Genomic DNA, 26,788 nt, shown 5'->3' on the forward strand with positions numbered 1-26,788 from the left:
GCAGTCTCTGAACGCAGACATTAATGAACATTGGATTCTCAGAAAATTCTTTGTAAGCTGAAAGTTATGAGGACAGTGACTTTTAGGATTTTATGTGTTTTATACATACTGCAAATATGCGGTATGTGGTTTCTGGGTAGACTGATCTTGAAATATTTGATACCTACCTTGCTTTTTCTTCTACTTCTACATTAGCAGTTAATGCCCTCCCTGCCTTACTTTGTTTTTGGAGGACCTTCAGCTTTCCTTTATCCTCATTCTTGTAGCACAGGGACGGCTATTAACCTCACACCTATAAAACACGGGTTGTGTCGATATTCTGTGATATGTATTTTTAGGAAAACTTTAGATTCTCGTGAATGCTATCTGTGTTTTTGAGCTCTATGTTGTAGCTGAATCACCATCTGTATGTGGTGGTTTGTTTTTCTTTTTTCCTAAGGTCATATCTAAGGTGTGTGTAGGGTGAGGTGAAGGAGAGATTTGAGATTTACATGCAGATACATCACTTCTGAAAACAGGGTAAAAACACCGGTATTTTAGAATTTGAGATTAAAATTATGAAAGTGAAATGAACTGTTCCACTTCTTTCTGATCTCTCCTTGCACCTCATAATGAGGCACCTTGACAGAGAAGATAAATCCCCCTTGGACTTTGTACGCTGTAGTAGGGAAAATCCTGGCTGATACAGAACAAACCCGCACTTGCTGTGAATAATCATCTGCTGTTTGTGAGCAAAAGCACATCAGAATATGTGTGCTCTGGTTGTATCCAGTGCTTTGGGTGCCACCTGCTGACTCGTTCGTGTACCACTTTGTGTACCATTAATAGCTCTTCAGCTGCAGGAACAAAGACAATGGATGTCAAGGAATGTAGTTTTACGTACCCTGACGCTCGAATATTAAATACAAAATAGATTTTGTAATCCTTGCTGGTTTTGTGCAATATGAACAATAGCATTCACCCTTGGTGTATTTGAGTTTCACTTCAGCCCTGCAAAATAGGTTTACAGAGTAATTACTGCTACTCTGTGTTCTTTTGCAGTCTTTTTGCTTATGGTGAACCTAAATCTTGATTTTTGCAGTGCATTGTGGCTTGTGGTCTGAACTCAACTTCTAGCCATGCATTTTTTTAATCTTTTCAACTTTTTTACATTTCTGAACCTTTCTCATTCCATTTGTTATGCTCTGAATATGGTATCCTGTAAATAGCTAGGAATTGAGACTGAAATTTTCTGTTGTGCTTACTTGCAAGCCTGGTAAAACGGGTTCTATTGTCTTCAGCAAACATACCAGCAGTGCTACCAGGTAAGGTGGTATAAATATTTGGCTATACCTGATTTAGTAACAAATCTGAGAGAAGAGGCAAACTGGAGGACTACAGTTTATCTAGACACCCAGAGTAGTTTATAGCCTATTTACTAAATCAGTTTTAAAGGGAAACTTCTTTTTTTGTCCTGCTTGTCATCATTTTCTTCAAAACCTAAATTGATGTATTGCTTTGGATCACTCAGCTGAGTGCCGATGAGAAGAAATTCAATCCTAATAAGCCTGAAAGTGTAATATCTAATGTTGTAGTCCTAGGCTGTGTTCCTGCTGTAAATCAAATAGTGTTCTGGCAAGGGTTCCAACACGATAATGTGAGAGATGTTTTCAACTGAATTGTTAAAATGGTTCATGACACACTTTTGGCTGAGGACAAATAGTATTTTTCCTAACAACTTCCAGACATAGTGTGGGAGTCTGCACGGTCCCAGGGATCATTTCCAGTAGCCATTTCAGAACAGTTTCCTTGAAATAATTTAATTATCAGTTAATAACATAAATGCAGCCAGCATATAGAGGTTTGTGTCAGGGCCCCAAGTGCACCAACACATTTCAATTACTGTGACCAGCCTCACCTTCTGCTTTTGGTCCAGGAGCTCAATTTAAGCTCAGGATGGGGCCTTCATCCTTGGCCTGAATAATTCTATGGATCTACCTGTCCAAGTCCTGTCCTTGGACCCACATTGTAGCATCGGATGGATGTTGCAGCTTTTCTAGTTTTGGCTTTGGTCCCACCTCTTTCTCCACCTGACTCCCTTGGCTAGACCTGGATCTGTTTCCATCACTTTCTGTGGCCAGAACTGTTGATGGGTGCTGTGACCAGCACCCTGCTCAGCCCACACTCTGTTTGGATGCTGCCAGCAGGACCAGGGTAGTGATCGTCCCACTGTACTGGGCACTGGTGAGGCCGCATCTCAAATCTTGGGCCAGTTTTGGACCCCTTGGGACAAGAGAGACCTGGAGGTGCTGGAGCGAGTTCAGAGAAGGGAATGGAGCTGGTGAAGGGTTTGGAGCACAAGTGTGATGGGAGCAGCTGAGGGACCTGGGGAGTTCAGCCTGGAGAACAGGAGGCTGAGGAGGGAGACCTTATCACTGTCTACAACTACCTGAAAGGAGGTTGTAGCATGGAGGGGGTTGGTCTCTTCTCCCAAGTAATAAGTGATAGGACAAGAGGAAATGGCCTCAAGTTGCACCAGGGGAAGTTCAGATTGGATATTGGGAACAATTTCTTCCCAGAAAGGATTGTCAGGCATTGGAACAGGCTGCTCAGGGAAGTGGTGGAATCACCATCCCTGGAAGGGTTTAAAAGATGCAGAAATGAGGTTCTTAGGGACATGGTTTAGTGCTAGAGTTACGTTATGGGTGGACTTGATGTTCTTAAGGGTCTCTTCCAACCATAATGATTCTATGGTCTGTGAGGACACTGTCTGCACTATGGTCACCCTCAGCTTCCAGCTGATGCTTTCATGGAGCAGCTTTGCTCTTGGAACTCCCTGACAGTTGGGCTCAGGACTTGGGGATGGGCCCAAGTAGCTCTAGAAGTAGAAGTAGCTCTAGCATCCTGATACCAGTTTAAGCCTGCTGGATTAATTAGAAATTTCTCATGTGACAGCTTGGGATCAGATGATTGAACATACAGTCAGGGCTTAGGCTGATTACTCATGGAAGTATTGCATGTGAAATAGGGACAATTATTCTAGAAACATCTAGTGGGGAACAAAGAACACATTTTAGAGAGTTAAGAAAAATGAAAGCTTGGGTGCACCTTCTTTATGAGACCCTGGTTGTAAATCAAGGGGTGCTCCAGAGACTCTCAACGTAGCTGAAAGCAGAATGCAAAGGCAGATCCTGATGGAAAGTGGCAAGACTTCAATCTTGATGAACATTGATGCCAGAGATAATGTACTGAGGGGTCTTTTTTAGTGTCTGAACCCACACGTGGCCAGCAGTGATGGGCTGAACTTAAAAGGGCAGGTAAGTCAGGAATGGGTATTGAGAGAAGTTTATAAACATTCTTCCTGTTACCTGATCTTCCCAACCACAGTAGAAAATATAATATCTGCAGAGGGGAATAATAGTTGAAAACCTTGGAATGATACCATCAAGACTCCTGTATTTGCTACCCAGCTTTATTTGTATCTAGCAAAACACTTAAAATTCCAGATTTTTTTTCCTTCCTTGTAAGGACAAAAGCAAAACATTTTGAAGCCTTTAACCCAAAAATGGGGTCACAAAACCTTAATATAGAAGGTATGAAGGTATGTGCTTGAGATACAAGAACGAAGGTTCATTTTCCAGCTTTTTTGCTTCACAGAATTTGAGGCTGGTTTTCCTGCTTTGACTTTGGTTTGAAGGATTAGTCTCTCTTTAAAATTACACGTATTTCTTCCATTGTTAAATTATAATGAAACTAGTATTTTTTTTCCCTCAACAAATTTGGTTCTTGGTTACCTGAGGTTTTCTACAGAAACCCATTTTGACTAAAAAAAAACCTATGGAGTTCTTATTATAGGTTCCTTCTAAATACCTGAGCTAGGAGCCTGTCTGCTTTGTCCGAAAAATTAGAGACAATATCTGAAATGGGAATTCATACAGTTCCTTTGCGTTTGCTTTTTTCCTATAGCTATTTGCTTTCCTCTGGGTCACAGTCTTCTTGAAGATTATGAAATCAAAGGGTGCTGCTGTCTGTGTATTGTCTGTTATTTTGTGATGCGAGTTTTAATTTTCAAATTACTTTAGCTAGAACATACTTCTAGAAGATAATATATTTTTAAAAGCTTGTTTGCATTGTTGTTTTGCATGACCGTGATGTGTTTGATGGATACGTGAAACTTGAACTACATAAAATTTGAGTTTATATGGTCACTCAAACACTGAATTAAAACACTGCCAACTTGTACATTGCAGTCAAACTGAGGGCGAGTAGGAATTATCTGCAAGGTTTGAACAGAACATTTTGTGCGATTGAAGTGCTCTGCAGTGCTGGAACAGACTTCCAGAAAACAAGTATTGATACAGGCACCATAGGAAACCAATTGGTTCTTAGTGCTTTACATTAATAAATTCCTCTTAATACTTAATGGGTTACATAGTTAAACTTTAAGTTAACAATTTTTCAGTGCTTAGAAGAAGATTTTGTTCTTCTAACTCAAGGGGTAATGGGTTTAAACTGGAACACAAAAGATTCCACTTAAATTTGAGAAGAAACTTCTTCTCAGTGAGGGTGACAGACACTGGCCCAGGCTGCCCAGGGGGGTTGTGGAGTCTCCTTCCCTGGAGACATTCAAACCCGCCTGGACACCTTCCTGTGTAACCTCATCTGGGTGTTCCTGCTCCAGCAGGGGGATTGGACTGGAAGAGCTTTCAAGGTCCCTTCCAATCCCTAATGTTCTGTGATTCTGTGATTCAAGATGAATGGCTGTTGGTTTGTTGCTATTTCCTTTTAAACAGGTGGAAAAAGAGACCTAGAATGTGTTGGAAAGGTTTAGAATCTGGCCGTGGGGAGTGATGGTGGAAATCAGTGCATGAAAACTTGGGTTACAAAAGCAGAGGCCCGAGGCACAAAAAAAAAAATAAGGCAGTTGGAACAAATACAAATCCTGTTCCTGGAGATTTAGTTTTACAGTCTTCCTGTACTGAAAGTGTCATTAATGGGCATGTTATTTACAAAAGAAAGGTCAACCTTGCACCTCCCTTGAAACTTGCCCCGTGAACACGGCTGCACTGCTGTGTTTGAAGCAGTTTCAGTCTGCTGCTTAAATTCTGGACTTAGGTAAGCAGCAGATTCTGTGCAGCCTGAGGAAAAGATAGTAGCTGATTTTTGTGAAGGGAAGCTCTGTGCTTCTTAGCATTGGTACTGTAAATGTGGGCTTTTATTTCAATTTTAGGATGTTTTCAGGGTTGGAATCTGTCTAAATAGACTCACCAGAAGGTGGGGATACGGACCTTGTTAAAAGCTTGGAAAGGAAACATTGGAGCTTTTTCTTTACACTTCTGCTTCGTGCTGGTACTTTACATTCTCCAATTGATATGCAACAGTAATTCAAATAATAACTATTGTATTTGGGTATGATTCCACTTACTCTCTTAACTACCCTCACCATGATTTAAAAATAATAATAATACAAAAAACAAAACAAAACAAAACCAAACAAAAACAACATAAAACAAATAAACAAAAACTATGAAGATAAAATAACCTTCAAATATCTGTTTCTAATTCATGGTTGATTTCTACCACACCCCCACACCCCCTCCATTTATTCTCTGTCAGTGTTTACCTCCATCAGCCCATTTAGCTGTGGTGTGTGCAAGTTCTGTTCCTCATACCAGTTGACACAAGGATATTTGTACCTACAAAGGAAATGATACAAGGTACATATTGAGTGGAAAATCCTTAGTGGATAGTCTGGAATCTGTACTGTTGAGAAGATGCATAACCAAATGATTACAGACCTGTTGGGGACTTGGGACCCAAACTGTGTTCACTTGTTTGTTTTTCTGTCCCCATCAGGATGTTTTATAGTGTGTCGGAGGGTTCCATTACCATCCCACCTACTGCAGCAGGGATATTGTTACAATAGATGTGTCATGGCTATTATTTAAGACACTTAACATACCTTGCTGTTATAGGTAGCCCCTGACCTTATGTTGCATTGAGCTGATTAAAATCTGACTCATGTTTACGCATATTCCTTGTCTTATTTGGCAAAACCCTACTGAAGAATATAGGATTACTCAGAAAGCAAGGTATCCATAAGATGGATAAAGTTTCAGCCTGGCCTAGATGAATGGGATCAGCTAAAATATGCAGTAGTAAATTATTTAAATAAATTCACAGTGTGTTTTGAACAAAATGGGAAGACTGAGTACTGTGATGATCGTAGCCCAGCCTTGGTATGGAGGCTGTTTTTGTGAAAAAGAACTTGATAACATATTCTAGTATTTTATCTTTTTATCTTCTAGTTTAAGAATATATTGCCTGTGTTCTCTCCACTTGACTGTTTATGGAGCTGGGGAGAAATCTCTGGTATTCTGATTTTTTTGGAGGAGGGGGGATATTCTCCAGATATCCACAGAAATACTTAGCAAAGCTAGTTGTTAACTAATGGATACAGTTGCTATCTAATGCATAACGAGAGTTAAGTAAATTAACAGACTGAAGAGAATGCTTCCTGAAGGGCACATTAGTAGTTTTATGCATTCAACATAAAAAAGTATATTTCTTTTTAAGCCTTGCAAACAGAAGGACTGGTCTCTTTGACCAATAATGTGGTTATTGGATTTTACTGCCATTTTTAATTTTTTCCATTGCATGCTCATTTAACTCTAGTACTGAGTGACATAAATTGCCTCTAGATGAGGGTGCAGTTTGGGATATATTCTCTTTACAGATGCTGTAGAGAAATTGTTTTCATAAACTTAATCCATTTTGTACGTGGGCCTGGGAAGAAAAAATGTAAATACATTTCATTTGGGGTTATTACTAATCCATTGACACTGCATTGCTTCCTGCATGAGAGCATTTTCTTAAAGAAGGGTGTTAAATTCTTTATCAAAATCTGTCTTTTGCAGTTTGTGTGATATGAATTGTAGGTACTTGGGGGAAAATTATTTTTTACTTTGGTGTGACTCTACTGGGAGCTGAATTTGATCCCCGTATTCATATTAAATGACAGTTTTCTTCCAGTAGCAGCAGTCTGCTTCATGAAGCTTTTAGAAGTTTATGCCCTTTTAACATATTAAATAGTTTTACCAAAGGTAAACTTCCTCATAATTTGTCAGCTAGAAAGTTACAAATGCCAAGCTAATGTTTTCTTTTTACTTTCTGATCATTTAATAGGATTATTTACTTTCCTTTTCTGTAATTTACACTGTATCCTAAGTACTTTAGGACTGTGATACTTGTTACTACCACCCCAATACAATATATCAGATCCCAGAGGAATAAACAAAACCAACATGCATAATAGAGCCCTAGTGATGCCAGGAACATTTTTGGGTGTAGATATGACTCATGTCCCTCTGTAATATCAGAAGTGATCTTGGTGATGTTGTTTCATATTTATACAACTTTGACTTTTAAATGAATGTGAAGCCAGACCATTTAATTACAAACTTCCTGCTCTAAGGTAGTATTTTCACAGAATCACAGAATGTCAGGGATTGGAAGGGACCTTGAAAGATCATCCAATCCAATTCCCCTGCCGGAGCAGGAACACCCAGATGAGGTTACACAGGAAGGTGTCCAGGTGGGTTTGAATGTCTGCAGAGTAGGAGACTCCACACCCCGCCCTGGGCAGCCTGGTCCAGTGTCTGTCACCCTTGCTGAGAAGTTGTTTCTTCTCAAATTTAAGTGGAACCTTTTGTGTTCCAGTTTGAACCCATTACCCCTTGTCCTATCATTGGTTGTCACCGAGAAGAGCCTGGCTCCATCCTCCTGACACTCACCCTTTATATATTTATAAACATTAATAAGGTCACCCCTCAGTCTCCTCTTCTCCAAGCTAAAGAGCCCCAGCTCCCTCAGCCTTTCCTCATAAGGGAGATGCTCCACTCCCTTCATCATCTTTGTTGCCCTGTGCTGGACTCTCTCCAGCAGTTCCCTGTCCTTCTGGAACTGGACACAATATTCCAGATGTGGTCTCACCAGGGCAGAGTAGAGGAGAAGGAGAAACTCTCTCGACCTACTAATCACCCTGCTTCTAATACACTTCAGGATCCCATTGGCCTTCCTGGCCACAAGGGCCCAGTGCTGGCTCATGGTCACCCTGCTGTCCACCAGGACTCCCAGGTCTCTTTCCCCTACACTGCTCTCTAGTAGGTCATTCCTCAATTCCCTATTCCCCATTTTGAAATGGTTTTACTGTGTGTGGAAGGAATTAATTTAATATCTTTCTGTAAGCTGACTGTGGTATCTAGTGGAGTGCCTCAGGGGTCAGTACTGGGGCCAATATTATTCAATATATTCATTAATGATTTAGACGAGGGAATTGAGTGTACTATCAGCAAGTTTGCTGATGACACTAAGCTGGGAGGAGTGGCTGACACGCCAGAAGGCTGTGCCGCCATCCAGCGGGACCTGGACAGGCTGGAGAGTTGGGCGGGGGATAATCTGATGGAATTTAACAAGGGAAAGTGTAGAGTCCTGCATCTGGGCAGGAACAATCCCAAGTTCCAGCATAGGTTGGGGCATGACCTATTAGAGAGCAGTGTAGGGGAAAGGGACCTGGGGGTCCTGGTGGACAACAGGATGACCATGAGCCAGCACTGTGCCCTTGTGGCCAGGAAGGCTAATGGCATCCTTGGGTGTATTACAAGGGGGGTGGTCAGTAGATCGAGAGAGGTCCTCCTTCCCCTCTACTCCGCCCTGGTGAGACCCCATCTGGAATATTGTGTCCAGTTCTGGGCCCCTCAGTTCAAGAAGGACAGGGAACTGCTGGAGAGGGTCCAGCGTAGGGCAACAAAGATGATGAAGGGAGTGGAGCATCTCCCTTATGAAGAAAGGCTGAGGGAGCTGGGGCTCTTTAGTTTGGAGAAGAGGAGACTGAGGGGTGACCTTATTAATGTTTATAAATATATAAAGGGTGAGTGCCATGAGGATGGAGTCAGGCTCTTCTCAGTGGCAAACAATGATAGGACAAGGGGCAATGGGATCAAGCTGGAACACAAGAGGTTCCACTTAAATTTGAGAAAGAACTTCTTCTCAGTGAGGGTAACAGAGCACTGGAACAGGCTGCCCAGGGAGGTTGTGGAGTCTCCTTCCCTGGAGACATTCAAACCCGCCTGGACACATTCCTGTGCGACCTCACCTAGGCGTTCCTGCTCCAGCAGGGGGATTGGACTGGATGATCTTTTGAGGTCCCTTCCAATCCCAAACATACTGTGATACTGTGATACTGTGGTTACTTCTATATTCTGAGTATATAAGGGCAGATAATGGATCTTACTACCAGTTTGATTTTTTTTTTTATTCTTCTTTATTTCTGTGTTGCATGTACATATGGATGTAGTGTGTGTATGTGTGTGCTTCAGAAAAATAATTCTGATATGAAAGTTAAATGTGATTTTCTTGAGCTAACAGAAAAGTCAGGTAATTTTAAGGAAGCCAGTAGAAAGTCTGCTTGCTAGGCTTCAAACAAATGAGTTACTGGAGCACTGTAAGCAACTAAAATTAAATATAATAAACTTTGACAAGCATAGATTAACATAGAGGAGATGTCACTGAATGTTTCTTTCTTATAGAGACAACTCGGTACTGTTAAAGTTATTGTTTTATTTGCAAAACAATTTGCTCTGTCTGGAATTAAATCCTGTGTACATCTTATTTCTGTTGCCAGTACTGGAATAGGTTGTAGGCCAGCCAGGTGAAAAGATCGCTTTGTATACTCAGAAACACCTGTGATGAATTACATTGTAATTCAGAGTTTGGGTAAATGTTGTGAGGTATTTAAATGTACTTACAGTGATATTTAAGTGGCAATCAGTGAGTCAACAGAGAATTGTCAGACAAAAGCAAAGGAGGCTTTTCTAAGCTCTTGGCCATGTGAAGTATTAACATACTGTATTATTACCATATTGAGAATCTGACTCCTCTGTACTTGAGTTTTTTTAAGTCTTCAAGCAAACAGACCTCCTTGCTTTCCCTTATGCAAATAACAACTGAGAATCTCTAATAAGGAGGTCTGACACTAACAAATTCCTTTTTCAGTTTGAGAATGGTAACAAGTATCCATTTACCTGGTCAGAATGGCAGTTTATTTGGTGCATCCACTTAGTGGACCAACATTTCCTTTGCTTTCCCCAGGAATATTCCCCACACTGCTGTCCCAAGCAGTTAAGTTCCTGCATTGTATCTTCAGTGAATGAGAGATGTGGGTTGGAAGGGATCTCTGGAGACCATCTGGCCCAACATTTTGCTTAAAGCAGGGCTGTTGCCAACACTGGATGAGGTCAGCTGTGACTTTTGATCAGCCCTTTTTCAAGATGAAACTCCCCAACCTCTCTGTGTAGGTGACATCCATGCTGTGTTACCCTGCAAGTGAAGACATTTTTCTCCAATATCCAATCAGGACCTCCCAAGCTGCAACTTAAAGCTGTTACCCTTATTTTACTCTCTATTTTACTACCATTTGCACATGTTCAGAGTGCTCAGGAAGATACTCAGCAGTATCTGCCTTGATACTGACCCTTACGTTTTTCTGCTTGTTCCTTGTTGCCAAATGGATGTTGAGGTCTTGATTATTAGTGTTTCCACCTATTGGTTCAGCAAGTTTTCAACCAATTTTAAGTCTGTTCATGCAGCCTGTACTCCTCAGGTTACCAATGAGATCAATGGGTTAGTATTTTGTTATGTCAGTCTTGCTCCAAGTTCTTTAAAGTGCTTATGAAACAGGTGACATTTGCATAATATTTGAATGCTTAGTATGATTCAATGATTCTATTAGCATGTTATTTATTGTTTGTGTGGTTTTGGTTTGGTTTGGTTTTTTGTTTGGCTTTGGTTTGTGTTTTGGTTTGTTTGTTTGTTTTCTCCTTTTTTTAATGACTGGGACTGGCCTACAGAGAAAACTCAGTTTGCCTTCTGTGAGCTACTGAACCCTGAGACCTGAGCTGCTGGACAGTCCAGGAGATGTTATTTCTTCCTTGGAGGCAGCTGTGCACTACACAAGACAGGCTTCCAGAATGCAAAGTAGGAGGGGAGAAAAAAGGCTTAGAGAGCAAGAAAACTGCAGCGCAACTGAGTTTTGGGAAGAGCTGGGAGCAGAAACCCAGATCACAGGGATGTTGGAAAGAGACTTCCCAGGGAGCCAGGGGGCAATATGTTAAATTTTTGCTTTATTGCTGGATGGAAAGCCACCTGAAGGGTAAGCCTTCTATCTGTGAGGATGTGGTAGACAGGGGTAAATTTGCTTCCAACTGTGTTTCATTTTTATTTTCTCACCGTGAGGCTTCTGTGTTCTGAAATGTTCAAACTGTAGTCTTCAGTCACAGCTTGCTGCATAATGTGCTAGAGCCAAAAGGCTCAAAGAGGTGACTTATTTTATTCACTTGTGAAGCAACACTGGGAATAGTGTGTTCTTTTCTGGGGTCCCCTATACAATAAAAAGATTTAGACTAATTGGGGAGGGGCACTGAAGGAACACAACACATGGAGATGCTGTCTGTGGGGACTGGGTTTGTTCATCCTAAGGAGGAGAAGACTAAGGCTCAGGGGGGATCCAGTTCTTGTCCTCTACCACCAATTGAGTGTCTGTAAAGAAGAGATGGCCTGACGCTTCCCACAGGTGCACAGTGAAGGCAGCACATGTAAGTTGTGATGTAGGAAATTCCAACTGGATATAAGGAAAAGCAATTTTTGCAGTGGTTAAGCACTGAATTGAGCTTCTGGAGGAGGCTGACAAACCTCCATCCTTGAACATTTTTTTTAAACTTGGCTGAAGAAGACCCTGAACAATCTGATTTACCTTTGAAGCTCTCCCTGTCCTTGAGTAGGAGGTTACACTACATGATCACCAGAGGTCCTTTCCAACCTAGATTATTCTACTGTCCTATAAGACATGCACTTACATGGCACTTTAATTGTGTATCCTGGAAAGTAGTATGGTTTTATGCACATGGGTATTCTTCTGCGCTTTGACTTTCGAAGATCATTCAGCAAAGTGGTTCTCATAGTATTGGCTTGGCATGTGAACACTGTGGCAAATCTGTTTTAGAAGACTGAATCACTAGATATTTCTGGTGTCAGTCTTTTTGTTGTCTAATTGGCAAATGTACAGCTTCCTCATATCTAAACTGCCATAGATGGAGCATGGTCGGTTGCAGGCCTCTCAAAATCATGCTTTTATTCCGAGTGCTTCTTGACCCTTCTATGCATTCTTATTACGCATCAGACGATCTCATTCTTCACATTCCTTCCTTCATGACTGAAGAGATGGGAAATGGTTAGTGTCATTCTGACACCAGCCTAATCCTTTTTGCATTGTAGAGAAAAATAGTTGTATGTGTGTTACATGTGTGGGAATGTGGTATTTCAGACTACCAATTAATCTAGTTTAAGTCCTCTGAGCATGCTCATTATGCTCCTGGAGTGCCTCTTCCACTTCAGTTTCGTCCCAAGAAATCCAATTGGCATATGCAGCCTGGTCACTGGTGTAAAACAGAGTGTGATAGGTGGGGGTTGTCAGGAGACTTGCTTCAAAAGCACAATCCTGATCTGAACTAAATGCAAATATAGATACACCTGTAAAATACTGTTGTATTTTTGCTCTATATTCGAGGTCCTTTCCAACCCAAACCATTCTGTGATTCTGTTCCTGTGTGATCTGCTCTGATGAACCTGCTTTAGCAGGTGGGTTGGGCTGGATGATCTCCAGAGGTCCTTTGCAACCCCAACCATTCTGTGATCCTGTGTTTCTGTATCTGTGAGATGTGTTGCAGTTGAGATTTTTCTCACCTGCCTGGGGAGTTTTACCCAAATTAAAAATCAGGCTCTGTGGAAGTAAAATACCTTCCAGTATATTCTCAGTTTATGTTATCAATGGGCTCCAGTTAGATTTGGATTTGGTACTGTATTCCCAATTTACTGATGAGACATAATGTGTTTTGCTCTGTGTGTCATTGTCTCTTTGGGTAGGAACCCTCTTTAAGTTGCCTTGACTCATTCCTGTATTTCTTCAGTCATCAGCACAAAACCTGGACTTGATTCAGCTTCCCAATTCTTATCTAGCTCCTTCAGTCCAGCTGGCTTGTTTTAATGGACACTTACATGTACTTTGCTGACAATGTAAAAATGTGAATGACTTGAACAAACTATTTTTCCTTTTTGGACATCTTTTTTTGTTCTTTTATGCTGAATATGTGGCAATAACTTTGCCCTGATTCCAGGTGACAGATCCAGACAATTCATCTAATTTTATCTGTTCTCAGCAAACTTCAACTTTGAGAACTATTTTTTTCCCCCAGCTTCTATGGCTGAAGAATATATTTGCTGTAATATTCTTTTAGTTGAGCTATGTGCTTGGGTTTCACAACTCCTACACTTTTTCACCCGTGCTGTTTCATTATTCAAAACTGCTGTTAGGCTTCTTCCTTATGAGTCATTGTGACTACGATTCTGATGTATCTGATGATGCAAAATGGTATAAAATAGGAGTGTGCTCCGGCTGCTTTTTTTCTCTTTCCAGCGCTGGCATTATTACCTATTCACAGAATCACAGACTGGCTGGGGTCGGAAGGGACCTCTGGAGATCATCCAGTCCAACCCACCTGCTAAAGCAGGTTCACCAGAGCAGATCACACAGGAATGTGTCCAGGTGGGTTTGAATGTCTCCAGAGAAGGAGACTCCACAGCCTCTCTGGGCAGCCTGATCCAGGGCTCTGGCACCTCAAAGGAAAGAAGTTTCTCCTCATACTCAGATGGAACCTCCTGTGCTTCAGTCTGTGCCTGTTGCCCCTCATCCTGTCGTTGGGCACCACTGAAAGGAGTCTGATATCCGCTTGATATCCACTGTCAATTGATGAGATCCCCTTTCAGCTTTTCTTCTCCAGGCTGAACAGCCCCAGCTCTTTCAGTTTCTCCTCATAATTTGTGCTGTTATTTTACATTCCATTTCAAGCTTATTGCCACCATTGCTTTGCACTTGTTCCCCACCCCAGACCCCTTAACTTAAAACTCTTTCAAATTATTCTTTTCTCTTTCCAAAAGCAGTGCCAGTCTTGCTGTCCTGTTAGTATTGCTGCTGACATCTTGGAGCTCATTATTCAATGACAGGTGTGCATTCATTTGCTCTGCCACTACCATCTTCTAGCTATCTCTTCTTTAAATTGACTCAGGTGTTGTAAAGTCACACAATGATTTGTTGTTCTTTACCTGGTAGTGTTCTGCTGCTGAAACCTGGGATTGTGTTGGCTTTTTCCAAATTCTGTTACATCAATTTACCAGCACTGCCAGTCTGTGATAAACTCCTAGTCCCAATCTCGATTTGCTTTGAAGACACCTCTAATTTTAAGCCACTGGCAGTTTTGTGCGTGCTTCTCTGTTGCATGGGTCATGTGTGGGTTGTCATTAATATGCCGGGTAAAATTACTGCTAATAATACATTTAAATAGAAGTTATAATAATAGCCTTCCCTCGGTCTGGTACTTCCTTTGTTGACACTTTACAGTTTCTACAGAAATCCTGTCTTCTCTGCATTAATAAATGATTTGCTGTTCAGTACCGTGTCAGATGTTTTATTGTATGTGATCTACCATTTTTTTATCTCAAATAAGCCATACTAGACAAAAATCTATTAAATATTCTATTAAAGATGAGCTTTGAAGCCTTCTAAGATTCTATGACACTTATTAGCTTTTGAGCATTTATTTTGCAGTTTTGTAGTTAGCCTCACGCTATAACTGGATCTTAATGTAGAAACTTTTCTCTCTATCGTCCACTTTTTCTTTGTATCTTTACAGGACCAAGGCAGCAAGTTGAGACCATTTTTATGGATGTCAGAATATGGATCTTTATGAATGATTGTCTTTTAGTTGATTAGTTTAGTTGGTTTATGTTGCTGCTCAGGTGGAATCGTTGTAAGGCTTTGTGACTTTACCTTGTCCCTGTTGCGTGGTCACTGGGTGTCCTGCCTCATAGCCAGGCAAGAGACTGATGGGAATGTCTCTTTTTTAATATTTATCTGCAAATTTTTTATATGATGGCCATCACTACAGTGAATGTGATGCCTTGAAGACTTCAATGACCTTCTCTTAGGACAGTCTAATATGGGGCAGATCTCTGTCCTGCAGCAATCTGCAACCTGATACAGGAATTGTTCTGCTGGGGAATTTGTTATTTTATAAAATATGCTTACTCTATATGGTCTGGTACATGTCCTTTCAGAAATCTGGCTGCATTCTTTGGTGTATATAAAATAATTTGTAAATAGCAACCAGACGTTACAACAATATTTTAAGATGCTGCAAGAACATTGATGGAATGGGAAATATATAAACTGCTTCACTTGCTCTGTCCAAAAGATAAGAAATTAGGTTTTTTTGTTGAAATTCTAATTCAGTTATCTTCAAGGAATGTTTCTTGGCTTATGACTGTCTTCAATTACTTCCTTGTGTCATAGAAACATAAACATAAACATGCTTGAGATACGCTGAGTAATTTAGAGTGGGAATAAATCTGTATGAGCTGCAGAGTGTCTCCTTTCCACAAGAAGTGGTTGCTGTCACTTGATATCATCCAATGTTAGAATATTTTTTAGCAATCTTTTAAGAGCTGATTTAAAGAGTTTTGACCTTTTCTGTGTTGTACACCTTTTGTAGCATAAATTTCTTCATGTTGAAGTTGATGAGAACAGTCTCATGATATAAAACAGCGCATTTCCAAGTACTCCTTTGGGAGCAGGTGGTGCACCCAGGATGCCTCTTGCTACGTGTTGTAATATTTGCGCTTAATTTTATCTTTGTGGCCGGAGGAAATTGTGTAGAATTGGTGGTATCTCAAGTGAACTGAAGTAGAATTTTGCTTGTCCATCTTAAGTTAGAAGGGTATGAAGTTCTGACTATAAAAACACAGCTTCTGGCTAAAGTTTATAGATACTATTTTAAAGTTATATATAAAATTACAAATTACTACTTATATTCTTTATCTTTTCAACAATGAGCAAACAACTTTTACCTTAACTGATACCTTTTTACACTAAGTCCTACTTGCTTTGTGCTGCAAGGAAAAAGATTCCTTTACAGGGGAAAGCTGCAAAACAAACAGTGACCTCCATACTAATATAATCTCAGAATCGACTGGGTTGGAAAAGACCTCAGAGATCATCAAGTCCAACCCTTGGTCCAACTCCAGTCCATTGACCAGATCATGGCACTAAGTGCCATGTCCAATCTCAGCTTAAAAACCTCCAGGGCCGGAGAGTCCAGCACCTCCCTGGGCAGCCATTCCAATGCCTGACCACTCTCTCTGCAAAGAATTGCTTTCTAATCTCCAGCCTCAATTTCCCCTGGCAGAGTTGAAGCCCATGCCCCCTTGTCCTATTGCTGACTGCCTGGGAGAAGAGCCCAATCCCCACCTGGCTAGAACTGCCCTTCAGGTCGTTCTGGAGAGTGCTGAGCTCACCTCTAAGCCTCCTCTTCTCCAGACTGAACAAGCCCAGCTCCCTCAGCCTCTCCCCATAGGTCTTGTGCTCAAGTCCCTTCCCCAGTCTTGTTGCTCTTCTCTGGACCCACTCCAGCACTTCAATCTCTTTCCTGACCTGAAGGGCCCAGAACTGAACACAATACTCCAGGTGTGGCCTCCCCAATGCAGAGTACAGGGGAAGGATCACTGCCCTTGTCCTGCTGACCATGCTATTTTTGATACAGGCCAGGATACCATTGGCCTTCTTGGCCACCTGGGCACACTGTTGGCTCATGTTGGCTCATCTCAAGTTCATATTTATGGTCAACATCAGTAAGGAGCACCTTACATTAAAGGGCATAGGGTGGAGAGGAGTAGGTATTTGGGGTTTTGTGTGTGTGTTGTTTAGTGGGTTTTTTTTGGTTTATTGTGGATTTTTTTAAAAAAATTATTAATGAGACTTTTTCCCCTTAAACCGGGTTTTTCCACGTTTTATGAAAATTGAGGCTGTTGGAGTAACTCGTAATGGTTTGAAACTTTTGATTTTTGAATGTTTCAGTGCTGGCATTCTCCTTCTTCATAGCTTATTTGCATTTACCTGACTAAAGAGAAAATAAAGTGATCTATACCTATGTGATAAACTTTAATTCCCTGTATAAGGGAAAGCTACAGGTTCTGTATCAGAGCTATATCCATAACTGTTCCGTGAATTGGTTCATAAAACTAGAACAGAGTATTAACTTGAATTCTTGGTAACAGATTACAAAAATAATTAGCACATTAAAATTAAATCAGCAATAAATACGGGCTCTTAAATGGGCCATTGGGCTCTCTTTCTTCTGTTTGTGAAATCACAAAATCAACCTCGCAGGGAGGACTCTGATAAAGCCGTTATATAGATGAATTGAGAATTACTTGGATTTGGTGTGGTGGGTGGTTTTTTTGGTCATTATATGCTGGGTGGGGGGGGAGAGGAAACAAAACAAAAAACCACCAACTTCCTTAGCTCTGCATTTCACTGTAGAGCCACTGACTTTTGGGTCCCATATATCTATTCTTCATCTGTCCTTATCAAAATGGAAGACAGTGTCTTCTGTCTGTAATGAAGACAGGAACGGATATTTGTATATGATAAATTTTGAGTATCAACACTGCAGTTGGATCAGGGGATTAATGGGAGAAGAGATTGTCTGGTTTACAGTGTTGCAGCAAAATAAATACCTACCTTATAATATCAGGATAAAATAGCAATTACGTAAGAAATCCATTATTCATTACTTCATTATTTGCTGTCTGACTGCATGCTGTTTGACAGGGTTGTTCTTGTTTTTCTTTCCCTTTTTACTGGACTGCTTCTGCTGGCTTGGCAGTAAGTGCTGTTTTCTCTCAGCACAGCCATTAAGTCTCTCACCTGTGTGTCCTGTGCGGAGCTGCAGCTCAGAGATAAGGTTGGTTTCTCGCAGCTGTGAGCATTTGTATTCCAGGCTCTTCTTTCAAGGGCATTTTGCTGTGATGAAGCATCTCAAATGACAAGGAAAAACGTACAGGCATGTTAAATATCCTTGCTAGTCTGAGACAAGTACGGGTAAATGGGAATGATTTAAAAATACATTTTGGAACTGTTAGCGGAGTCCATGGATAACTGTATATCACATTTTTAGGCAGGAGTATTACAGGCCTATCCAACCAGCATCATCCATTAAATAACATCCCTTAATGGAGAGAACCTGTCCTGCCCAGCTTAAAATTCAAATAAAACACAAGGGCTCTGCACCTTTCTGAGTGTGAGTTCCTGCATGTTTTTTAAGCAAGGTCTGTTCTGTCAAGAACTGAATCTGTCTCTTCAGCATCTTGCTTCTGTGTCAGCCCATGGACAGGTCCATCTTCCCAACATGAACTGAGAGGGTGACTTAGATATCAGGGTTTCTTGCAGCTCTCGGAGCACTGGCCTGGTGTGCTGTGTGTGTGGCAGGTGTGATAGAATCCATGTATGATCTGGTGTCAATTCTGTTTCCATGTACTGCAGGAGTAAATATGTGAAAGTGCATCACCTGTTTTGCAGTCTTCTGTAAAGTTAAAGATAACATAAATTCATCAATTAGAAATACGCCTTAGAAATCTGTTTTGCCTGTGCTCATTAACATTGCCGTACAGCACATATCGCCGTTCCTGTCTTGTTGTTGAGAAAATTGAGCTGCAAGGGTAACATTCCTTGTAGTGTTCACTTCAAGATCAATACTTGAATTAACTTATGTATAACATAGAATCATAGAACAGTTTGTGTTGGAAGGGACCTTCAAAGCTCACCCAGTCCAACCCCTGCCATGAGCAGGGACATCTTCACCCAGGTCAGGTTGCTCAGAGCCCCGTCCAGCCTGGCCTGGGATGTCTCAGGGATGGGGCATCCACCACCTCTCTGGGCAACATGGGCCAGGGTTTCACCACCCTCAGTGTAAAAAATTTTTCCTCATGTCTGGCCTGAATCTCCCCTCCTTTAGTGTAAAACCATCACCCCTTGTCTTGTCTTAACAGACCCTACTAAAAAGTCTGTCCCCATCTTTCTTATCGTCCCCTTTTAAGTACGGAAAGGCCACAGTAAGTTCTCCCTGGAGCCTTCTCTTCTCCAGGCTGAACAACCCCAACTCTCTCAGCCTGTCCTCCCAGCAGAGCTGTTCCAGCCTCAGGTCATTTCTGTGGCTCCTCTGGCCCCTCTCCAACAGGTCCATGTCTGTCCTGTGCTGAGGAACCAGAGCTGGACACAGAACTGCACGTTGGGTCTCATCAGAGTGGAGCAGAGGGGCAGAATCACCTCCCTCCACCTGCTGGACACGCTGCTGGTGATGCAGCCCAGGATACAATTGCCCTTCTGGGCTGCAAGTGCACATTGCTGGCTCATGTCCAGTCTTTCATTCACCAGCACCTCCAAGTCCTTCTCAGCAGGGCTGCTCTCAATCCCTTCATCCCCAGCCTGGATTGGTACCAGGAGTTGCCATGACCCAGGTGCAGGACTTTTCACTTGACCTTGTTGAACCTCATGGAGTTTGCGTATAGTGCATATGCATCTATGCACCATGTGTTTAAGTTTCTGTTGTAGTTGCTGGAAATCTAGTTGGCAATCAGCAGAGATTAGAGTGCAGTTCAGTCCATCTTAAACTACACATCAAGTGACTGGTCAGCAAGATCCTACTCTAAAGTCCATTGAAACAAGAAACAATTCAGTTCTCTGGAGACATTCGAACCCCCTGGACACATTCCTGTGTGATCTGCTCTGGTGAACCTGCTTTAGCAGGTGGGTTGGACTGGATGATCTCCAGAGGTCCCTTCCAACCCCAACCATTCTCTGATCCTGTGAAATACAGGCAATTTAAATCGCTAATTCAAATATCTTAAAGAATCTCTCAGGGCCTCTGGGTGATGGTTCAGAAGAGAAAGGTCTTCCAGAGGTCGTTTATCATATTTGTCAACCCCGTGTGTGTATTTTGGATACCCTGAGGCATTTCACATTGCACTGGCTATCTGTGCTGAAACAATGAAAGTCTCAAATCTGTCACCTATAACAGCAATATATATACCATGCTGTGGAGATCTGTGTTCAGTTCTTTTAATTTAAAACTGAAACCTGTGCAATTTTTCTATGATACTGTGTAGATAGACCACAAATAAATTTAGCTTGCACTGCAGGGTGACGATCGTCTGTTTTCAGGGGTTTGTGTGCATTATGTATTCTGTGGGTGGTCATCCATTCGCCAAATTCATCAAGGACATCCTGACTTCTGAACTGCAGCGGTTTGTTTTATGAGAAAGAGGATTCTGGAACCGTCACAGTTCTTATCCTGCATGGATCGGGTGCAGAGAAGGATTTGTAACTGTCTCCAGAGGACAGATGCACTGATTTCCACCCCCTCACACCTCCCTGCGCATACTTGGAAGCCAAGGACTATGAATGATGCTGCCGCGTTAAAAGTAATTGAACAAATCTGACTCAGAGTTGAAACTTGTATGTAGCTAAATGAGACAGCAAAGTGATGATGGCCAAATGACATAGTTGCTTATTCAGTCATTGAGGTGTTATCGCATTATCATACGTGGGTGTTTGATTTGTTCGATATTATCCTTATTAAAGGAAGGAGAAAGCCTTCAAAATGTTAATGGTTTGTTTTATTTTCTGACTCTTGGATCCTCGGATTCTGAGAACGCTAAGTGTGACTAACAGAAAGTTATTACCTACAGAAAAGCAAAATATCACTTATAATATGGAAAAGATACCTTTCCAAAAATCAAGACCAGCCAGGACATGGTTCAGTGAGGGATTTTCCAGACGAGCAACTTATTGAGGGATTTTCTGCACACACGAGAAACTTATTGATTTAGGCTTATTCTAAGTTTAATTAAACTTCTACTTTTCTTTTTTCTTCTCTGGCCAAAATCTTCAAACCATAGGAATGATTATTTATTATAAGAAGGGGTGAATTGGAGTCCTTTTTTTGCCACAATTGTTGCTGATTTAGAATTTGTGGAAACTTCTGCTTGGAGAAAAATCAATGGTTTTGTAGCTGTTGTATAGTTTATTGTTCTGTATTTATAGTAAATACTAGGTAAATTTTCTATCTAAAATATATTTTATTTTATTTATAATTCACCTCTCGTCTCTGGGGGGGGTTAAAAAAATGCTCTATTTGCTCTATTTTATAGCTTTGATATTGCTGTGTTCCTTAGCAAAATTCATGCAATTTTGATAGTAATTTACAACCTAGGAAAGAATAAGGTGGTACAGAGAGGCTTCCTCTGGCTTAACACACTTGTTTAGCTGTTGACTCTTCTTGGAGAATTTGCTAATGGACATTAATGGAATTTCAGGCTTTTTCATGTATTGCAAAAGGTATACATCAAGAGTTAAAACCCTTACAACATTGTTAAAAGGGACATAATGTAACAGAATAATACTGGATGGCCATTCTGTTTGGGAATTAGTAGTGGGAACGTAATGGTGAATGCATCTGGCACGCTGATGCTAGCTCACAGCATCAGGTAATGTATAAAATATCTCATTTGCGTTTACATTTCCTTTAGCTTCAGGCATCTGTCTCTGATTTGAGTCCTGAATGTCCCAGCTTTTCACCCTTCAATATATACGGAGGGTAACCTCCAACATAGCTCAGGATAAGGACAAATCCTCCCCTTAGTTCCCAGTTGTTGGCCCAGATTCCCCGGTCTGTTGTGTTGCTGATGTGTTCTGCTGGCTGGATTTACCTGTTACTTCCATCCTTTTGGGGATGATCTACTTTAGTCAATTCTTTTTCTTTTCTTAGGGAGTATTATGGAACCCTACTCAGTCTTCACTGTTCCACTTTATTTGATGTCTTTGAAGGACACAACTTTGCTCCTCAAGAATCTATCTGGTTGGCCTTTATTCTGCTGCAGACAGAGAAACTGGAAGAGCCAACCTTTTTTTTTTTTTAACGAGCTTTTCTTTTTATGGGTTCTAAAAAGTATCTTTCATAGTTCTGTTAAAAAATAGGATTATATTTGTAAAAGCGTGTTCCTAGCGACAAGCACATAAGAGAGCTCGGTTCAAATACTTTTGACTTATGCAGTAGGCTGAATGAGATCGATGAAGATGCACATTGTTAAAAACATTTGAGTCAGACATAATGTGCATCTATTTACAGTGTTCCATTCGAATGCCAGAAGGTCGTTTATGTAGGTGTTTTTTTTTATTGTTCTGGATTTGTACAGCACCTTAGACAATATGTTTTGCACCTGCTAGCAGAGCCGCTGCAGAAATAACCCCTCTGTTACTAGTAATAATTGTGTAAGCAAAAAATGTCACATTGCTTCTGAATTTAACTGGTATTTTTGGTTACAATGTGGCTGATGTTACTGTGAGGTCCAGATACAGTGAAGTTTCCCTAAGGCTGAATCAGTAGTAGTTTGCTTGCAAAAGGAGGGTCAAGATGTTGCACAAGTTGTTTTAACGCCTTGTGAGCTGAGCTTGAAAGTCTGTGGTACTATTTATAGGTATCAAGCTGAGATATAGATATAGCTATGGTAACAAGGTAAGAAAACAAGAACTCCACGCACAGGAGTAAAGGTTGTAGACTAGAACTGTGTTATCCCAGGCTCTGTGCAAATCCAGAACGTAAGATTAGAATCATAGAATCATTTCAGTTGGAAGAGACCCTCATGATCATTGAGTCCAACCATAACGTAACTCTAGCACTAAACCATGTCCCTAAGAACCTCGTCTAAATGCCTTTTACACCCCTCCAGCGATGGTGACTCCACCACTTCCCTGCCCAGCCTGTTCCAATGCCTGACAACCCATTCTGTGGAGAAATTGTTCCCAATATCCAATCTAAACCTTCCCTGGTGCAACTTGAGGCCATTTCCTCTTGTCCTGTCACTTGTTACTTGGGAGAAGAGACCAACCTCCTCATGCTGAAACCTCCTTTCAGGCAGTTGCAGACAGTGATAAGGTCTCCCCTCAGCCTCCTGTTCTACAGGCTGAACAACCCCAGATTGTACCTGCCTGGAGCAACAGGACTTATTTTCCTTCTGATTTTGGAAACTTTTTGTCTTTTTGAAGGTTGTTGCTGATTTAAGTATAAGACATGATCATCATGTGTTATTCAGCAGAGAGTCTAGTGATGCTACGGGATTATTTGGGATCTTGTGAAGGAAAAATACCACCTCGCGTTCAGTTTAAGTAGTATTATTCTGAGTTCTCAAAGCTGACGACTCTACACATAACTATAAAAATTCGGTATTTCCATACTCTGCCTAGATATACAAGTGGATCTCAATTGCTCTTAAAATCACTCTCTTGAAATGTTCAGTCATAGTGAATAGTACCCATTTCATTCCATGCACAGTTGTTACCATGGACAAAACCTGAAACCGATTGAGAAACGTTTGAATGACTGTTCAAAACAATCTGCTTTCCGTTCTTAGAATTAGTGGTCATGGTCTTAAGCCCAATGTAAAACTGGTAGAGGATGGCAATAGAGTTATATACTTTTGGATGCACTTATATTAGTACTTTAATTCAGGTAATTTTCTTCTGAAATTGTCTTCGAGCTGTGCTTTGACTCCCATTACAAACCACTCAGAGGAACCTAAACCAGACCCAGGACTGGTTCTGCTGTGCTGATGCTGGGCATATTAATACTAGACCTAGCCTAAAATAATCCCTCTTGAAATAAGGAAATCCCTCATCTACTGTTGATGTCAGGTCCCCAGCACCACCTGTTATACTTGAAAGAAAAAAATCTGCTTGTATTGGTCAGTATTAATATTCCATGTATTGTGTTGTCTTTAACTTTCAGGTGAGGCTTTAAGGTATGTATGTGATCCACAAATCCTCTGGCTTCACACCCACTAGCAAGACTTTCTTCCCTGCACACGTTAGTACAAAATCTGTGATCAGGAGCAGTTTGTGATCTGGAGAACCAGCTGAAAGAGCAGGTTCTCTAAGTATGCTGAAGTGTATTACATATCTATGTCAATTTCTGTTTATTAAATATGATACTTCAAAACGTACATGAAATATGGCTTTATTTTTTCTTGGGAGTTTGCTGAATTGCATTTAGCAACAGCATCCAGAGCTGGAGTTCAGAATTGTTTTGAAAGAAATGAAAAGAAATCTTTCTTTACATTTGATTGAAAAGCAAGTCTCCTGATCTGAAGAAAGCAGTCAATATTAACCAATTTTAAATTATCCAATAATAAAATTTGCTGTTAACATTAGATGAGACTATAAGGAATTGTAGAATGCCCTGAGAAAAATCTCACATAGGATTATGTGTTGATTTTGAATCAGGAGTGAGTAGTAACAAATAGAATGTGACGTATATTGAAAGACGTAAGTTGAAGTACTAACGCACCCTGTAGATTTGTTCTGTTAGGTAATAGTTGTTTTGGACGAACAGAACCAACTAGGTTGTCTCTGTAAAGAGCTCACTAAAATACCCTAGGGAGCTAGAGTGGTTTTTAAGGGGAAAAGATAGGTTATACTTAGGAATAGGCAAGAAGAAATAATAAATGAAAGTAGTTGTCATCTCAGTAAGGTTTCCTTCCTCAGATGGAATGGAAAAATTGCAGTGATTCTGTTTGGAAAGGAGATGAATAGTGGAAGTGCAAGAATAACCATGAAGTGGAACAGGTCGGATTGCGTATATGTACCAGTTTTTATCAGAGAACTGAGGAGCAGGGTTTTTGAAATTGATAGGCGGCAGTTTTAAAAATGAGAAAAGGAAATAATAATTTTTGGGACTATCCAAAGTAGCTGTGTATTACCAGATCTTTTTTCCATCACTGCTATGAAACCACACTCAGACCAGGCATCGCTTTCATTTCTGATGCCTTTATAGACTTTAACGTTCAACATTGTCTAATTCTTGATCTTTTTTCAAATGTCTGTTACTGTTTTTTTGTCATTTTTGGTCCGTACTGCTAAAACTTTCATCAGGCTCAGATACACAAGACTTGTCTTTGATTTCAGCGTTTCCTTCCAGCTCTTTGATAACCACTTTACTAACATCTCAGTTTTCCGATGACATGATTTTTCCATTGCTGTCCACTTAGAACTTCGATCAGGCTTTTTTCTATTATGTCACCTATATGTGATATTCAAGTATATGAATAAAAGTTCCTCTAAACATGCACAAAAATGATAACTACAAATTCTTTCTAAAACATCTTTTCCTGAGGTTTATGAAAAACTTGACAGCGATTAAGTGACTGGTGTACAAAACAATTGATTATCATGATAAACCATATTGATGAATTTTCTGCTTTCTACTACTCCATCCATTTCTGTTGATTGGTGCAGTCTTGGTTCGTGAAATCTTTAGTGCTGGGAAATGCTTCTGCCCTGGTTCTGAATCTTAATTTGTGGTTATTGCTGAGGAAGCGTCCAGAAATGCAACTTAAAAAGTGGGCAAGTCATTCAATAGAGCTTGGAAAAGAATGTTCTGATGAGAGATCTCAGCTTTTCTGTACCAGCATCTAATGTTGCTGCCAGCTCAGGGGGCAAAGAGCGGATTTCTCAGCAGAGGTTGTTCTGCATCGCTAATTGGGAATTCCCTGTGTTTTACCGATTTCCAGTGCTGGTGAAAGTGTAAGGTGGGAAGCTGGGTGGGCTTGAGTCTGATCTGAAGCTCCTTCGGCTTTTAGGTGTCTGAATGCAGAGTTTTGGTGCAAACAACTCAATAATATTTTCGCCAGGTGTCTGCATTTTGAATTTCATGAAGGGTATGGTAGTCTGCAGCCCAAACTGACCGTGGTTCAGCGAACATGCCTGAGATGGTTTTCACAGAATCACAGACTGGTTGGGGTTGGAAGGGACCTCTGGAGGTCATCCAGTCCAACCCACCTGCTAAAGCAGGTTCACCAGAGCAGATCACACAGGAATGTGTCCAGGTGGGTTTGAATGTCTCCAGAGAAGGAGACTCCACAACCTCTCTGGGCAGCCTGGTCCAGGGCTCTGGCACCTCAAAGGAAAGAAATTTCTCCTCATACTCAGATGGAACCTCCTGTGCTTCAGTCTGTGCCCATTGCCCCTCATCCTGTCATTGGGCACCACTGAACAGAGTCTGGTCCATCCTCCTGACACCCACCTTGAGATATTTATAAACATTGATGAGATCCCCTCTCAGCTTCTCCAGGCTGAACAGACCCAGCGCTATCACACTCTTCTTATAAGAAAGTTGCTGTAATTTTAGACAACCTTGTTTAAATATCAGTAGCAAAATACGTGCAGCATCACAGAACATGGTGCAAGCTGCAATATTTGTCAATGGAAGTGGAATCAGCAGAACAGTCTCATTTATATCCACTTTAATTCTGCCTGTTAACCTGACTTACCCTTAATGTCATCTCTAAGCCTGCAACAATTAAAAGTAATTTATGGATCACAAGAATGAAACTTTAGAGGAAAAATAATGGTGCAAGTCTGGGATAAAGATCAACTTTCAAACTCCCAAATTTGTAGATATTTTATTTCTATCATTAAAAATTATACTCACAAAGAACAAACAGACCACTGAGTCAGTAGATGTAGAACATCTTCGCTTCACATAAATCTGTTTCTTTCAGTTGAATGGTGTTACATTTGGGCAGGATTAACCCTAAGGACAGATGGTGTGAAGGTTGCCAAGTGTGAAGTCCTAATTTCAAGGGAAATTTTCATGTTCTTTCTTTGAAGGAGCATTGACTTCCAAATCACAGCCAGCCCTGAGTCAGGGTGCAACCGGTGTGTCTGAGTCCTGGGATCAAATTTGCAGTACGTCAATCACTCCTGATGGTAGGACTAGATGTTCATGTGTGGGTTTCAATAGCGTGCTTTAGT

General features: G+C 40.9%; 1 protein-coding gene across 2 annotated transcripts in view; it reads left to right on the forward strand.

Annotated features, from left to right (window-relative positions):
• RCAN2 (regulator of calcineurin 2) overlaps positions 1-26,788 on the forward strand; it is a 95,899-nt gene that overhangs the window by 22,854 nt on the left and 46,257 nt on the right. The window lies entirely within an intron of this gene.

Source organism: Patagioenas fasciata, chromosome 3, assembly GCF_037038585.1.
Source record: "Patagioenas fasciata isolate bPatFas1 chromosome 3, bPatFas1.hap1, whole genome shotgun sequence".
Taxonomy (NCBI): Eukaryota; Metazoa; Chordata; class Aves; order Columbiformes; family Columbidae; genus Patagioenas; species Patagioenas fasciata.